The sequence below is a fragment of the Emydura macquarii genome, unplaced genomic scaffold, assembly GCF_026122565.2.
Source record: "Emydura macquarii macquarii isolate MOO-44397 ecotype Brisbane River unplaced genomic scaffold, CSIRO-AGI_Emac_v2 contig_2994, whole genome shotgun sequence".
In the NCBI taxonomy this organism is placed as follows: Eukaryota; Metazoa; Chordata; order Testudines; family Chelidae; genus Emydura; species Emydura macquarii.
The window spans coordinates 781114-798203 of NW_027133131.1; the positions used below are offsets into that span (position 1 = coordinate 781114).

General features: G+C 50.2%; 1 long non-coding RNA gene across 1 annotated transcript in view; it reads right to left on the minus strand.

The window, feature by feature from the left end:
- The window catches only part of LOC137141031 (uncharacterized), a 28390-nt gene extending 16466 nt beyond the window's left edge, over window positions 1–11924 (minus strand). The window contains exons 1-2 of the long non-coding RNA XR_010916527.1: window positions 11867–11924; window positions 5385–5500 (exon numbers count right to left, since the gene is read on the minus strand). This is a non-coding gene — a long non-coding RNA (uncharacterized lncRNA). The remainder of the gene's footprint in view (window positions 1–5384; window positions 5501–11866) is intronic.
- Between the last annotated feature and the right edge of the window lie 5166 nt (window positions 11925–17090).

Consider the following 17090-nt stretch of genomic DNA (forward strand, 5'->3'; position numbering starts at 1 on the left):
ACAAATTAAAATTTGTTTTCAAAACTGCAAAATATTTTGAATTGCACCACCCCCCATTTTCTCCTCCTGAACATGACAGAATGAACTATAGTGAGGGTTCCCTCACACACTTTTTCCTCCACCATTTCAAGTCTGTAATTTTTCCAAACATCTCCAACTTTGAAATAGTTACAGAATGGGAAAAGTGGAGGGTGGGGAAAAGTCCATGATCATTAGCCACGACATTGCCCTCAGTGGCAAAATGGGAACAGAGGTCAAACATTTGAAATTCTAAAAACCTCTCACTATTTGAAAACCAAAACCAAAATTTCAATCTGAAATAAAATGAAATTTCTAATTTCATTTTGAAAATTTCCCTTACAGAAAAAAACATCACTAAAACCAAAGATTTTCTGTGAAAAAAAATTCAATTTTGATAAACTCCATTTTTCAGCCATAAAATTTTCCTGACAAAATCTTTCAGCCATCTCTGCACATCATCTGGTGAATGAAACAGGCCAAGCCTGTGTCAGAAGGAGCCCACAGAAGACGTTTGGGTTCGATTTCTAGCCCTCATGCAAAAATATTACCAGGTCCCTGTTAGAAAATCTCTGTGCCCAGTTCCCCACCGCCTTGCATCTTGGACCGTTATTTATCCTTGTGCAACGTAACTTTCCCATCCGGTGGCTACTCTCACCTGCTTTGCACGTTTGTGAATGACAGCACAAAGCTCAAGGCACAGCTTGAATTAACTGCTCAGGTGGTGTAAACCTGCACAGTTCCACCAACTCTTGCATTGATTTGTACCAGCAGAAGATTTGGCCCTGTCTCTATCGGTCTCTACTTTCCCACCTCAATTGTGCTTCCTGTTTCTGGGCTTGGTAAGACTCATGGTTTTTTCTCCTCTCAAATCTTGAACTGAATTTTGAGCCCAACACCCCGAAGTTCAGTTCAGCCCGTTATAAAGAGGCTTTTGCAGAATTTTCATCTGAACCTGGGTTCAGGTTTCAGAAACCCTTCCCTGCCAGCAGTGCTGGGACAATGTGTATGGGGGGTGCTGAGAGCCATTGAACCAAACTGTAAAGCCTGTATATAATGGAAACTACTTTGAGCCGGGGGTGTGGCAGCACCCCTAGTTCCAGCTCCTATGTCTCCTCCCCCAAGTTGGGGAATGTTTGGACTCAAGGTTTCGGGATCAACTTTTGAGCAAACCGAACTCTGAGCTCAGCTAGGGAAAAGGAAAAGCAGAGAGTGTCTGATGGGGAGACTCGTCCATGCAGATGGTAAAGTGTAACGTCTCTCTGTCTATCTCCCAGCTGCTAGAAATTCCTTTCCTGCAATGGCAGTGTAAGCCCCAAGGAATGGGTTTCCCTCCTAAGGAGGGGTGGGGGCTGACGGGGCGGGGGGAATTCTTGCTGCATTTTTCTAAGATAGACGCTGTCATGTCAGATCAGCTTCTCTCCCTTTTGCCTCATCTTTGTCATTCTGCCCCAACCTGCCAGGCAAGACAGAGTCTCCTGTTACCTCCTGGGTGAGGTGTGCAGGGCGAAAACAGAAGACCAGAAATGGAGTAACCCGAGGATGCCGGTTCAAATCTGGCCCAGCTGGGCAGCGAGCCATTATGTTTCATGGCATGCAGACAGGCACATTAGATAAAAACAGCAAATATTTTTGCTATGACATAACACTACTTTATTTCTTAGAATTCAGAGCCATAAGAACCCAAAACAGTGAGAGACAAACCAGGCTGCTCTCTACAGCAAAACGAAACAATCCCACCACCACCACCACCCTACTCTAGACTGGCTATCTGCTGACTGACTGCTCACAGACCTCCCTACAGAGCTCCCTGCCTACAAGCAGAACCAGGAAAACCCCTCAGATAGATCACAATTTGAACACAGTTTTCAAAACACTGCATGATCAAGTGTCACTAGCATCTAATGGCAGCTCAGAGCCATAACAGAAGTGAGCTGGTCTTAGCACTGGGTGTACAGGTGTCTTACTTTGCTTCCCAAGAGTCCCATCCCTCCCTTGGACTCTGCTCTCTTGTCCTGCGTTAAAAATTACCTTTTGCTTCCCTAGCTCCTTCTAATGTCTTCCCCCTGTTACAAAAATCACCTGACTTTCTCATTTCCCTGTTCCGGCTGCTGGGACCTTCCATCAGCATGAATTTTGCTGTGAACGCAAGCTAATTTGGCCGTGCGACACAGGAATGTGCTCAGGGTCCCGCCCCCCACCCCCCATGGCAGAGCTCAGACTAATCCAATTCTCCCCATATGCTCCCAAATGCCACGGCCCTGACCTCACCCTAATCCCCTGTAATGGGGCTGCGGGCAGCCAGACCCACCCGGAGATAACCGGACAGGCCAGGGCTTTGCATGGAAGATGTCCCTGGTAGCCATTCCTCGCGGCTGAGACTAGGGCTCGTCCCCTGACTGGATGAGGCAGTCACTGAGGTCTTTGAAACACAGGCAATGAAGCTGACCATGAGCTGCCCTGCAGATGCAGTTTTCTGCAGCTCAGTAGAAGGTGTCCTTTCAATCACGCTAATGCCATTGCAGAGTTAGCACCACGCACCCTCCCCTCACCATCAGCGACAGCGGCACAAGCTACTCACCCCTAGATGGGCAGGGTGTGACTCCCACCAGCACAGCCTCTCGGCAGGGCAGGTTGGATGGTCTCAGGGCAGGCCTGCTCCTCAGTCGCCCTTTGACCTCAGGGAGACTGAAGCAAGTCTGTCCCATTCTCCCCCGCCACACACCTCACGCAATGGGGTCTATGAACCGGGAGTGCCTAGAGACTGCTGGTCCTTCTCGGTAGCTCAGTTTCCCTGCCTGTAAAATGGGAAGAATGATACTCACTGGGGACGTAAGCACAGCCAGTGCCATCACTACCTGGACCCTGTCCAAGAATGAGGCTCCCAGACCTCACCCCGGGCAAGTATTGAGTCTCACCATGTCTGTGCAGCACCCGACACAACAAGGACCTGATCTCCACCAGCGCCTCTGGGCGCAGGCACAATACAAAGCAGTACGAACCCATCCCCTGGGGCACAGAACCCCACAGCCCCTCACGCCAGGACTGAAGAAAGCAGCACCGGGCTTTCGTTCCAGGAGGGAACCACCCCAAAGGGAGCCATGCGATGCTCGGAGCTCATGCAAGTGACACCGGAGCGACATTATCTGCATTGCAGAGGCCTGATCCCGGGTGCTGCTGTACATTAGCCACTCGCACATAATGGGAAGCCACTCAGACGCCTGCGAAGAGGTCCCAGCTTCGCGGCGTCCAGGGACTGGCAGCTAACGGAGAGACGAGCAGCTTTAGCAGATAAGGGAAAAGATCAGAGCTGCGAAGCAAAACCCTTGACCTGTTATTTAAAAGGTCAGGCAGAGTTCACTAGACTATCCAGGTCAATTCACTCCATTAAAATATTAAAAGTTCAAGTCAGGAGCAAGAGATGGGGGCTAAACCCCCTCTCCCTACAAACCTCCCCACACACAGGCAGAAAGGTTAGGGGTCATGCCAGGGATTCCTGGCAGGCAGTGGGGAAAAGCAAAAGGAGAGACATGAAGAGGAGCAGTTTGCTGTTTTTCACATTAACTGATTTAACTGCTTGCTGGTAGAAGCTCCTCGGCTGACAGGGATAAACCCGAGCATGCAGTGGAGTCTGTAATCCAAATGTAATAAGCAGGATGAAGAAGGGTAGGGAAGGGGAATCCATTTTGTATCATTGATCCTATACCGTGGACTGTAAATGGTGAGTCTCTTTCAGCTAAAAGGGCAGGGAGCCATGCTTTTGAAAAAGGAGGGTCTGCATTCCATCCCAGGGCCGCTGTGCAGCGAAGTGCCCGAGGAGTGACAGCCAGGACGTCCAGCGATGACCAGACTGAGATGCACCATTAGGACAGGCACTTAGGGCCCGATCCAAAGCCCCTGGAGTCAATGGGCGTCTTTGCAGGTGCCTCTCACTCTGGTATCTGGGCTCGCTAGACACAGCTTCAGTTTAAGAACGGTCAGACCGGACCAGACCAATGGTCCATCCAGCCCAGTATCCTGCCTTCTGACAGTGAGCGATGCCGGGTGCTTCTGAGGGAATGAACAGAACGAGGCAATAACCGAGGGACCCGTCCCGTCGGCCAGACCCAGCACCTGACCGTCAGACGCTTAGGGATACCCAGAGCATGGGGCTGCCTCCCGGACCACTTTGGTTAATAGCTACTGAGAGACCTCTGCTCCACGATGAAGGTCCTAACCTCCATGATAGTTCAATGTTTCCAAGAGAGGCAAACACACCATGCTCCCCAGCAGCTCTTGGCATTAAAGGGCAGCAGGATGACATAAAATGCTGACAGGCAGTATGGCCTAGTGGCTGGCGCCCTTGGCTGGGTCTCCAGAGACCTGGGTTCTCGTCCCAGATCGGCAGCGCTAGATGATGGCAAGGCGTTATTTAGCCCTCAGTAGAGGGGCACATTCTAATTTGAAGAGCGAGAAAGCAAAGAGATAATAAGGAACACAGCAAAGTACCCCACCAGGCAGGAGAGCCCTGAGCTGCCGAAGAACAAAAGGCACCAGAACCGCTGAAGCAGGGGATTGTCATTTAAGAGGCAGCATTTGCAATCCTGCTGCAGCAGCCACAGTTCTTGCTCCGGCTATTACGGCCCTGCAGAGGAGAAGAGCTCATTGCACTGCACGCTCGGTAAAGCTGGCAGGATCGTCCTGCGTTTGACCAAGTCACATGTCATCTCTAACGGGGTGAGAGAGAAGAAAGACGCTGAGGGGTGGCCTGTGCCTTCGCGCGATAGTTTTTTACTTCCCCTTGATAAATCCTTCGCTGTCTCAATCAAATGAAGGTTTGTTCAATCTCTGCAAATCATGGGGTGAGGGGGCTTCTCAGATTCACTCTCCCAGAGGAATCACTCTCCCAGAGTGGTGTGGCAGGAATGAAATGCAGCAGAAACGGATTTTTGTCATCAGGTTTGAGTCTGACACAGGTCAGAGACTAGGAGAGCGGCTGAGACAGACGGGGCTGTTCGTGTGTTACCCTTCTGCAGGCTGCTTTCATCAGCAAAAAGGGCCGGGTTCAATTTTGTAAGAGTTCCTTCTAAAGACTTAAATAACACTGGGAAACTGTATATACCACCCTGGCCACTCCTGGTGGGCAGTACTTCCCCATTCCCAAGCACTGTGTCCAGGGGCTTCATCAAACAAAGAGACTGTTCCAGGCAGGAAAAGCAGGGACAACAGAATAAACTTGGGAAAACCAGCAATTAATAAAGAACAATGTTAGGTAAGACGCCCACCCCCCAAAGCTAACAACAACAGGCCCATCCTCAGCCCTCCTCTGGCCAGCCTGAGCGGCTGATGCATTCTAGCCACTTCCCTCTGTCCCAATCCTCACTCACAGTTTGCTGTCCTGAGCTGGCGGAGTCCAAGGATTACGGCAGGCCAGTGCTTCTCTGAGGACTCTCCCATTTGACCCAGCTGAGGAGATATCCGCTTCAATTGCAGGTAGAGAAGCCTACAGGAGAAAGTCTAAGCTGGATGGTGGCTATTTCTGATGCTGAGACTCCAGTTGCATACTAACCATCTTCCCAAACCCACCTACGCCCTCTCTGGTCTCTCCCCAACCCACACACCAGAACTCGCTCCCTTTTCTCTCAGCTTTCTCCAGGCTTCCTTACCCAGCTGTGCCTGACTGCAGGTGTGGTCTGCGGGACCCCACGCCTATTTGGTATTGCTCTCTTGTCCCGATATTTCCCAACAGGATCAAGAGAATCCAAACTCAAAGCTTAACTGTATTTTAACCAAAATGTGTCAAACTGTCACATAACTGCAATGCAGATGAGACCCAGTCAATCCCCATTGCCTCCAACAGATGCTGGCAGACAGCTCCGCCCCAAATGAGCCCCTGCCCATCTGAAGGTCTCAAGCAGCTCTGGGCCGCCGCTTCTCTATTCACCAACAGGTGTCACACGTGAGCTCCCTTCTCTCGAAAGCATTTATTGTGCACAGCCACTTCTTACAGCAGAGATGCACTTTTGGGGCCTGATTCACTACTGCCTTGCCCTGTGAGTCATCATTGACACCAGGGAGAAGTGGGTGCAGGGTGACGGAGAATCAGGCCACAGGGACTTGGGTGTCTGAGACTTCTGAGAATGAACTAAAGCACTTTTTCTTCCTAGATCCCTGGCTCCAATTCAACCCCAGCTGGAAGTGAAGAAAAACTGTTACCCTCTGATGGCTTCTCAGCAGCCCACATTGAAGAAGCTTTCAGCCTGGGACCTAGCAAACACACACAAACAACCCCAAGAGATGGTGCTACATTTGATGGTGCTAGAATAGTGCTCCCTCTAGTTCATGTCCAAGGTACCTAGATAAGGACGCACATCCTGCTTCTGCACACAGTGGATAAACAAAGAACATCCCTCTCCATGTCTGCCTTTCACCTGCACTCAGCTCACTTTAGAAGAATAAATAAAAGCTTTCAGCAAAATTAGCAACAGAGGGAATAGATAAACACTAAGCAGATATTGACTTCTGTTGAGGTGAATGTCAAGATTTATTGACCTGGGGAGGTAAATATTGACCAAGGCAAAGCTAAGGTCAATAATTAACTCAAGGGACGATAAATCAACATACAATGAAACATGAACTCAGTATGTGCATTGTTACCTACATTCTGAACGTCTCCATCTCGAAAACACTCCACGTTGGGCATGAGGATTACGATTACTGTTTAAGTAACAGAATTCTTTTAAAATGCCACAGAGTTGCCTATAAATCCACTGGAACTAGTGGATTGGAACTGTATGTTGGATTAAGAATGAAATTATAAAGCCTCTTAAATCTTTGGGGTCTGCAGCTCAGTGTCACAAAGCAGGTCATTTTGGGAAAAGAAAATGGGCCGGGTTCTTTGCAGGGTGTGTGAATCCTTTGACGTCAGTAGATTTACACTGGCAGAGAATTTCAGATGGAGTTACTCTGGATTTGCACCAGCGTCAATAAAATCAGAATCTAGCTCTAACTCCAACATAGTTAATGAGTTATTCCAGACTTTCACGTCTGAGTAACTGAGATCAGAACCTGTCCCTAACTCCATTGAAATCATGGTATTACTCCAGATTTGCATTGGTTTCATGCAAATCAAAATCTGTCTCCTCTCTCGCTAGTTAACCTGATGAGACAAAGCTTTTCTTCAGACTGAGGGGGGGAGCAGGAGAGACAATTGCTTCTCTGACACCTGGAAACGGGGTGTTTATTGTATAATAAGTTCTTACACCAGCATTTCAAATTAAGAGGGAAGAAAAGCCAGCGTGTCTATTTCAAGAGGCAGATGTGGAACTTTATAACACAGTAAATATTCCTCCTGCCAGGCAATGAAATAGGGTGGGAAGAGGGTCAAAGGCGCCTCCATAAAAATTAAAAAAGGTGGGGGTGGAATATATCTCTGCAGCTTCACTGGCCTGAAGCAACCATGCTTTAGTGCTTCCATCAATTCCTTGCACCTAGCACTTAACAATGGAGCTGCCATTGTCTGTGTACCTAGCTCAATTACAATTCCTTGGGAATCCTGGCCAGTAGCTTCCCTGCTCTGTCAGCCTGAGACATGCTTCGCCAGGCGCTGGGAAAGACTGTGTCGAAAAGAAATAAAAGAAGAGCTCTTCCTTTAATTAAACTCTTGCAGAGACCAAGACTCTAACTGGTACCATTTAAATAAATCAGATGCAGCCGATGTTTATGTCCCCTGTCCAATTAGCATGTGTTTGGCAGTACTGCCGAGATCCTGGCTACAGAGCTGGGCATGCCTCCACGCTGACGTGAGCCAGAGAAAGAGAACCTGTTTAACAGATATTCCTCGAACAGACTCTCACTTCCAGCACCGCACCCCACAGTGGGAAAGTGGAACTTAAAAAAAACCCACGGAATATTTTGACAAAGTCCTTCCCTGTGCGCTTTCGGATTATTCAAACTGACAGGGGTTTAAACATCTTTGTTGTCATTCATCGGCTATGCCAATTGTTTCACTCAGTTTGAACAATAACACTAGATCTGCCAGTTTCGTTTTCTAGGCCAGATACTTAGCTCATGTCAAATCATTATGGCGCCAGTGACTTCAGAGGAACTGTGACGATTCACACCAGCTGAGATCTGGCCCCATTGACTGATGAAGTGGGACTGATTTCCACCAGCTGGGGATAAAGAATTCTGTCTTAAAGGCAGAGACTTCAGCCCGTGCACAGCCATGTTAACGTTAAGGCCACAATGGTCTACTAGGGCAGATGGGTCTGGGCCCTGGTCAGTTTGGCTTGTCTGCATTTCTCCTGCTCTAGCATGAGCCTAAAAGTCTCCCAAAATCACCTGACTCCAGGAGCTCAGTCTTTGGAGAAAAAAAAAAGCCCCAAAACACACCAAATATTGTGAGACTCCTGATATAGTGGTGAGAGCTCGCCATGCTGCTGAGCAGATGCCATCTGCAGTGTGACCAACTCTCAGGATCTGAGTGAGTCTTACAATATTTGGTGTTTTTCTTTAAAAGCACCAGCTCCTCGAGTCAGAGGATTACAGGAGACTCTCAGCATTTTTTTTTTTTTTTTTTGGAAGAAGTTTCTAGCCCGCTTGGTGCCAAGTAAAGCTTGGAAACTGCTCAGAAACTGAGAGGCAAATAAAAAGAAAACAACAATTATTTTTAAACCAATCTTGTGAATTTCTGGGAGCCTGACCCATGGTTTTTGAACACTTGGCGACACTGCTTTCAGTCTTTCCAGGATTGGGGCCTTAATTGATTTGCTGAGGAGATAACACCTCTCCACCCCCTGAACACAGAACCTGTCAGCCACACTCACAGCCTTGTTACACTTTCACTTTCTTCTTTCCTCCTCATCGCCCACTTTCTGGAATTCAGCCACCGTTCAGAACAACCACAGCCCATACACCCCCTAGGTGACAGCTGGCTGGAGCTTGCCAATACTCCCCTCAGCCCATGCAAGTAGGGGTGGCTTTTGCACAGTTCCACAGGCACATCTGGAAAGCAGGAGACTTTTCTTTCCTTCTTGCAAACTAAATAAAAAAGAAGCACTTGGGAAAAGTGTCTCTGACAGACAGCCCTGTGGACAGACCTGACCGGCTCCTCCCCCAATGGGACCCCCATCTGTTTGGCAAGGGATCCCCACCCAGGAACAGGGCTGGGTTCTGATTCAGCAGATGCTCAGGTCCTCACACGAAACCCAAGGTTGTTTTTCCTTTTTCCATTTGTCCTTTGAGGGGCATTTTCTGCCAAGAGGGAAAGGGGATTCTCCAGGGAGAAAGACAGCAGGCCCTCAATCAATCATTGCAGCCTGCTTTGGTGCATTTAAAGGGCCAGGCACGCTACTTGCTAGCAGGCTCCCCTCCCTCCTGCCATACGGGTTGGCAGTCTGTGGGTGAGAAGAATGCGGAGTGGGAAAGGAGGAGGAATTATCACCTAAGGCCTAACTGCAGGTGCTGAAGCATCTTGGGATTTTACTTCTTTATATATTTGTAGACACCCCAAAATTAACAAGAATTAAAAATAAATAAATGTTAGGCTCTTTTTTCTTTACCTCCTGGTTGCACTCACTTCATGTTCTTCTCAGCAAACATGAGGGGAGATTTACATGTAATCACATGACTCCGGAAGCTGGGGATTTATGGAGAAAGCCAAGTATCACAATAAGAATCATGAGGGTAGGCCACACTGTAATGGTTTGTTATTTTTTATTATTTGTGTCACAGCAGCATCCAGAAGTCCCAGTCCTAGATCAGAGCCCTATTCTGCTAGGTGTTCTACACCAAATCAGTCAGAAGAAGGAAAGGCAGTGAATCACAGTGGACGCTCTGCTCTCTTCCGTCTGTCTTCCTCTCTCTCTCTACCATTTCTCAGTCCTGGCATTCTCTCATCACATGCAATCCTGGGAGGCTGCAGGCCAAGCGGCCTGATAAATACTGTAACTGAGGTTACCCATTTCTCAGTTGAGGAATAGAGTTGAGTTTAGATTAATTTACCCACTTATTTTTTTAACACTGCATCACTGAGCCTAATCTGAACTGTAGCATTTCCTTGGTCCTGGTGCAAGTGCCCTGCGGAGCAGAGCTGCCCAGGAAACAGGAAATGTGGTTTGTGAAACATTTCAAACATTTTTCCAACAAAGAGGAAGAAGAAAAATATTTTTCTTCTGTTTTCAAAAGTTAAAAATGCCTGGCATCTCCCTCTCTGTGTCCCCCATTTATCCTTTTCCCATTGTGCCACTAGAAAAGATGGGGGGGGAGGAATGAGGAGAGAGAGAGAGAAATGGGGAGAACATAATAACAGGGGGAAAATGTTAATAGGAAAATCTCCTTTATGAAAAAGGCCATCGCCCTCCAAAAAAGTTTTCAAAGGAAAAATTCCAACCAGCCCTCCCCCCACACAGCCTCAAGTGAGAAATGAGCCCAGAGACTCCATCTTTCCAGTCATTACAATGCAAAGTGAGACACACACACACCCTAATAGGCCAGGAAGCAAAACTCCTGCCCGAATTCTCCTCCCTGGCTCTTCCTCAGCATACATGAGACCAGAGTACAGAACAGCTCTCCCGGCTGGACCGGTTGTGCATCGCTTGAAAACCAGGGCAAAGTGTGCAGCCGTTTTTCTCCACCACTCAGTCTAGAACAAGCCATGTTCCCCCTTTGTTATTGGCGCATTTGACTGAGCACAGCGCTCGGATCTGCTTCCATGGCCACTTGGGCACCTCTACAAGCAGCTGTCTCATAAAAATCATTTTATTTTACTCCCCCGCACGTCTCACCAGCTTCCCTGTTCCCGTCTGAGGGGCTCAAGGTGCAGGGGCTCTGTCCATGTCTGCTCAGCCTGGGTGATGCTCCCTGTGAAGTTGTCAGGGAGGAGAAGCGAAGCCTTTGCTAGAGGGCAGAGGAAGTGAGAGCCCAGGGTCCGGGGTGCACGCTGCAGGAGCTGCTTGCCAACAGCTGATCATGCAGCTGCGGCACAGAGGCTGGCCCTCTCCCTGCACAAGGGCCATCTCCCATGGTCTGATTAGTACACGCAGAACCAAAGCATGCTCTAGTTCAGATGGGGTGCTGTCATCTTAGAACAAAGTCCCCCTGTCCCGCCCCCAGCACAGTTTCTTCTCTGTGCGGTTGGGACCTTAGAAGAGGCAAAAGTGCTGAGGCTGGTAACCGGGACAAGGGGACGTCCAGATTGCGCCAGGGTGGCCTGGCCCATTTGCTGCAGACCCGTCACCTGCAGACCCCAGTAAAGAAGGCAGCTGCCCTGTTGGATTGTTACCTGTTGCGTCAGCTGTTGAGAGCAGGGAGCTACGGCACCAGACGCTGCATTACAAACCCCAGGAGAATGTTTACGGGGGCTTATTCCCTTCCTATGTCAAGCAGGAGGCTGCAGCCCTTGGCGAAGGTGCCCAGCCTGGCAGGTTTGCCTGGAGCCGGGCTCTGGCTCCGGCGGCCGAGCTGCCATCGATATCGCTGGTCCCAACAGGTCTGAGAAGGCTCATGTTTCTCAGAGCCTTGAATTCGTATCGGAGATAGGCCCAAACCAAAATCCCACCGTGCCAGGGTGGAGGCATCAGCCGGGATGGTACCATCTAGCTGCAACGCCCCGGCCTCACGCATGAGCTAAGTGTGCTAGCAAGCAGCAGTAGAAGGCTAATATCCTCATATAAGTCCAGCCACTACAGGGGGACAATGAAAAACTTGGCCAGTCCTGCCAACCTCAACAACCCAGCAGGTCCTTCCAGTCCTATGGGCTATGTTTCACACGCGGAATTCTTCACTAGGCTATGCAAAGCCAGCTGCTCACACATAACATCGTCCTAGCCCCCCATATGAACAGAGGCGGGAAATCTGAGGCACTTACCAAAAACGTCAGACAGCAAGTCAGTAGCAGAGCTGCCCCAGCTCCCTCTGCATCATTATTTTCTCAGTGAGAAAGCCAGTCTATAACATGCTGCAAAAGAAAACAACAGCAACATATTCATTAAAAACACCTGAGTAAATAGTGCTTCCTTCCAGCTTGTTACTACCAGCATTGATTCTACAGGCTTTAAAGTCCACGTGACCAGATCCTCTGCTGCTGTGAACCAAGGCAGCGCAGCTGATTTCAGTGGATCTGCCCTTATGCATCCAGAACAGGGGAAATAACGATATAGAGACAGAGCTATCAATAGCTGATGAGAGCAAGCCCTCTTTACGCCTTCGCTTTGGGAACCACCAGCAATAGCTTCTCTTATCAGCCACCGGCACCAGCAAACCCTCAGGTCCCCCTCTGGCAATGAGCAGAAGAGAATTGTTTGGTGACAATACAAGTGCCTTTGAGAGCTCACCTACTGGGCACTGATAGCGGAGCACATGGGGCCCGGAAGGTGGCGTCCTTTGGAGATAAACCAGTTTAAGGGACATAGTCATTTGCTGTGTAAATTGAACTTTACTTGTGGAGGGCGACGAAGTTCCGCTGATGTTTTGAGTGTGCTGCAGCCAAGTTCCTGATCCGGGAGCCGGTGTGAATCGGGCCTGGATCAATAGTGACCAAAGCCATTCGGGGCACACACCTGAGTCGGGAGGAAACCTTCCCCGCGAACGGTGCTGGGGTGGAATTTTAACACAACCTAAGCCAGGGAGGAGCACCAATCCCCATGATTCCAGTTGGGCTCCTGTGACATTCCCGCCCCAGCTGAATTAGGGTCTCTTTAGTCTTCCTTGACAGCCATGAGCTATTGGATATTGCGAGACGGGGGCGACCGGCCTGGCTGGGGTTATGGCCCAGTCTGTGCTGAAGAACCTTGTGTTCTGGTGTCTGTGGAAGGTACTCCACACTTCCCACCATCGCTGCCTTCCCTGCAGGGGACCTCCGCTGTCTATGTTAAATTCAGTAGGTGTCTTTCCTAAGGAGCCTTTGCTCTGGCACAGCCGGGGGGAGGTGCCAGTGTTCAGGATGACGTGCACTGCAGAGGGCTGGACACGCCTGCTTGCTGGCGATCCAGTGGCACTAAAGATGGTGCTGTTAGCCCAGGTCCTAGCCAGCTGCCAGCTTGGTGGTGACGTTCTGCCTCCCTACGTTCCAGTTCTGCACTTGGACACGTTACTCCTTCAGTCTTTTGCTGACAGATTTCTATGCATGGCCACTGAATGGGTGCTGTGTCCCACCCCAGAGCTGGCTGCATGTCGGTGGTGCAGGAGAGCTCCCCGTCTATGCTGTTAGTGTGACAGTAGGGACCGTCAGGCTGAAAGGTGCCATATCAACATACGTTTTATTTCTCTGGCTATTTCTGGAGCACCCATCACCCCAGTATCTAGGCACCGACTACAAGTTTAAAAGATGCATCTTATCTGTCTAGTTACAGGCCAAGGAGGGATTCTCTGAGTCCAGGGGACAGTCGGGGAAGGACTTCCCTCCCCCTTATAGCCTCCTCTATTGCGGGAAGCCCTGGCATTGCGCGCGAAGAGCTAACATGGGGTCAGATCCCAGCTGGTGAACACTGGCGCAGTTCTTGCAGCTACAGCGATTCACACTGCAGTGCAGGGACAACGGAGGAACAACTGTGCACAGCCAGCCTTCAGCAGTATCGAGGGGTCCCACTGTGCCCCACCTCCCAGGGTGTTAGCCAGCAGCCAGTCCTGATCCTGCCTTTACCTGCAAAGCCTGGCTGCCTCCCCCTTGCTCTGCACAATGTTAGGTGACGGGGTTTTCGCAGGCTAAGCTGGAGAGCCGTAATACCTATTCATAACTTAATAGGAGCGTTGACAAGTTGCTCGAGTCAGGTTTGCATACACCGGGGACCTGGAGAAGCGACCACTTGGCTTCTTGCGGCCTCTAATCAGCATGTGTCACATCTTCACACCAGATAATAGGGCAGCTAAGCATTGCTACGGATAAGGCAGACATTTTTTCAAATCGACATGAGATTGAGGTTTGGGCAGGGGGTGCGGGAGAGAAACAAGGCAGAGGAAATTTTATCTTGTTTTGGTTTCAGCTGGCTCCTGGACAGAGGGGGAGATGAAGGAGGAGGGGTGGAAAAACACAGGATTAGACTGCACGCAGGGGAGCACCCACAACTGGAAACCGACTGCCCAGGATATATCCAGCTAGGCTTTTCTAGGCGCTTACAAAGAACCCGCCACCAAAACTGGCCAGGCGCCTCATTTCCTCCCTCCTGGGGCAGCGAAGGCTTGGAGTGCGCGGCCGCTCCAAGAAGCACCAAGAGGGTCACACACTTCTCCCTGCTCCTCGAGTGGTTTTTGAACATGGGGCTCCCACAGCTGGGCCCTGTCCGCAGGTTGCAGGATGGTCCCTGTCCTGGGCCACAGGTTGTAGGATGGGCTGCGGCTGCTAACGTAGAGCAGGGCTGGGTAGGCTGGGACCTGGAGCCCTAGCTGCATGCTGGTGTCAGAGCCCTACCTGCAATTCTGCACCAAGCCCTTGTCCCTAGAATCGGTCACCTGGCTTCAGGCTTCATTACAGACTGAACCTGAGCCCAGCTGGCCCCAGGTCTCAGCTGGGACTGTTCTCCCTCTTCTCCCCCGCAAACCCCTTTGGACTTCCTCAGGAATCAGGCCAGAAGAGGTGCGTGTTGTGTCCCCCTGACAGCAGCTCAGCTCTGATGCGGAAGGGAAACGCAGGCAGCTGCTGGAAGCTGGAGCTGATGCTTGATGGAAAGCAGAACACGCCGTCAGTTGTCAAGAACTTTTCTCACTCCGATTTCAGAGCGCTGCACCCTGGCTGACCTCAGTGGATTTCAGGGTAAATGAAGATACACAGTGCACAGGATTTAAGCTGTGTGGTGTGAAGCGAGGGCAGCTGTGTTGGGCTGGGAGCTAAGGAGTCACACACCAACACCCGGAGAAAAATGGTGGCACTTAGTAAATTAATAGCAAGTGAAAGCAGGACATTGGAAGCCTTGCTAGGGGCTGAGAAAGAGCTGGTGTGGGACGAACTGCTGAGCTCACCCTTTGGTCAGCCGCAGCCACTTCTGCCTAATGTAAACCTTCAGCTAGATCTTTAAAGCACTTTTCTAAACCTATCATGGCATACATGAATAATTCAATCCTGCACCCTTCCACGTGTGCCCCAAATGCTCTGCTGTCTTCTTGAGTCTGCTGTCAGGCAGCCTGAAAGGCTGTGTAATGATTTAAAAATATATGGAGCGTTCACTCTGATTCCTACTGACAACACTTTGCAGTCAGTTATCCCATCTTAACAGCAGAAAGAGCCAGTTTCTCCAGGATTGTGACTGAGGCATGGATTGTGGGCAGAGCATGAGCAGGATGCCGGCACACTGTGCTCACATGACCCAATCCCACCCCTCTGCCTGGGAGCGTGGGGGATCCAGAGGAGTGTGACGGTCCCGCTGAGCGTTGTCCCTCTCGTACCCCCTAGGAGGCAATGTTAGCACCACACACACCGCAGCGTGGCAAAGGGGCAGCTTCCGACCCTGAACTCGCCTCAAAATGGATAGGAAGTGTCTGTGGTTATCACCAGGTTATCACCACTGTGTCACCAGCCAAGTGGGCCGTGCATCCAGAACCCACATGTACCCAGGCCGTTGAGTCAAGACAAAATGTGCAGGACTTTTTGTTGAGGGCGAACCATTAGAAAACCCGATGGGAAAAAAACCACCCCAGTTTTCCTTAGGCTGTAAGCTCTACCGCCCAGGCACGGTCATTTTGTCCAGCGCCCAGCACCAGAGGCCCTGGTCCATGACAGGGCCTCAAGGTGCCATCACAATATCGAATAAAAGTCACCCCCAGCCATCTGATTTAAAACACAAAGTCCAGCACTGCCTCGCGCCCCTATTCTCAAGAAGGCATCCTAGTCATTGCCCTCATGACAGCCAGCCGAGACTGAGGCAGACTCCGGCAGAGACCCTTCTTCCTCTCATCTCTCTTCCCCACCTACTTCTGAGTCACAGCTTCTGACCGTGCCTCTGGCCCTGCTGCCTTGGCAAACGAGCTGGAATCTGTTCTGCCTGGTGGATCCTCAAAAGGGACAGCTACACATGGATTAGAAAAGACTTTAACTAGTGTCGGAGTTGGAGGCAGGAGGGGTGCAGCTGTATCTTCAGATCCCGGGCAGAGGTGTCTCACCCGCAGTTAGCAAAGTGTGGTATTTGTGAAATATCTGCTGCTGTCCGAGACAGCCCTGGCCCTAAATTGCTCCCAGACTAAGAAAGCTCCATGCTGGATTTGTAATCCAAGCCCTTTGGATCTGGGAATAGCCTAGAGCACAAACAGAGCCCCCGCTAAACCCCACTGAGCAGATGGGTCCCTACAAAGGTTGGAACCGGATCAGAATGCTCCCAGCGGTCAGGAAGAGCTTGGATCTGGAGTGGTGGGTCAAACAACAAAGCTACAAAGAGGGGGCAGCTCCAAAGCGGGCTAGAACTGAATACAGAGCCAGGAAACATTTTGAGCCAGGTTTTGGTTCCCGTGTGTCTCTCTCATTCACAGTTTCAGTGTTCACACCACATTTTAAAAAGACCCTTGACTTCAGAAGGTGAATTTAAACAGAGCTCAGCTGATTTGTGTCAGCAAAAGGTCTGGTTTAACACTACAAGGAACTGTTATGTCCATCTATTCTGACCCTGCGATGCCGCCAGCGAGCCAAATAACCTTTGACCCACCTTTTAGGAGGAGACCCCCTTCACACCTTGTGGTGGCTCCACCACAACCCTCTGGGATGCTGTCCCCAGGGCTCATTACCCCCTGTTAAAGAGTTGCCTGCCAGCTCCACTTTCTGCATACAGAACTTTGCACTGGAAGTTCCTCTCCTTAGCTCATTTTTCCTTCAGCCCTGTGTGATGGAAAGTCACAGTATTGCCTCGCTGCACCTCCCCCGGCCAACCATCCGCTGGCTCTTTGCTAACAGCCAAGGCAGCTGCTTTAGCAGGTCCCCCATGCAACAGCGTCCCAGGAGAGTGCGGGGGAAAAGGGGCCGAATCTGGCAGTAATTACACAGGGAAAGTCAAAACCCTGCTGGGTAGCTTCAAACATCAATGTGTCAAAACACAGACCGAAGAGATTTCAAATACCAAATTCAAATGTCATCAGCAATAAGGGCAGATACTTTCAAGGGGCAACACGGCCCG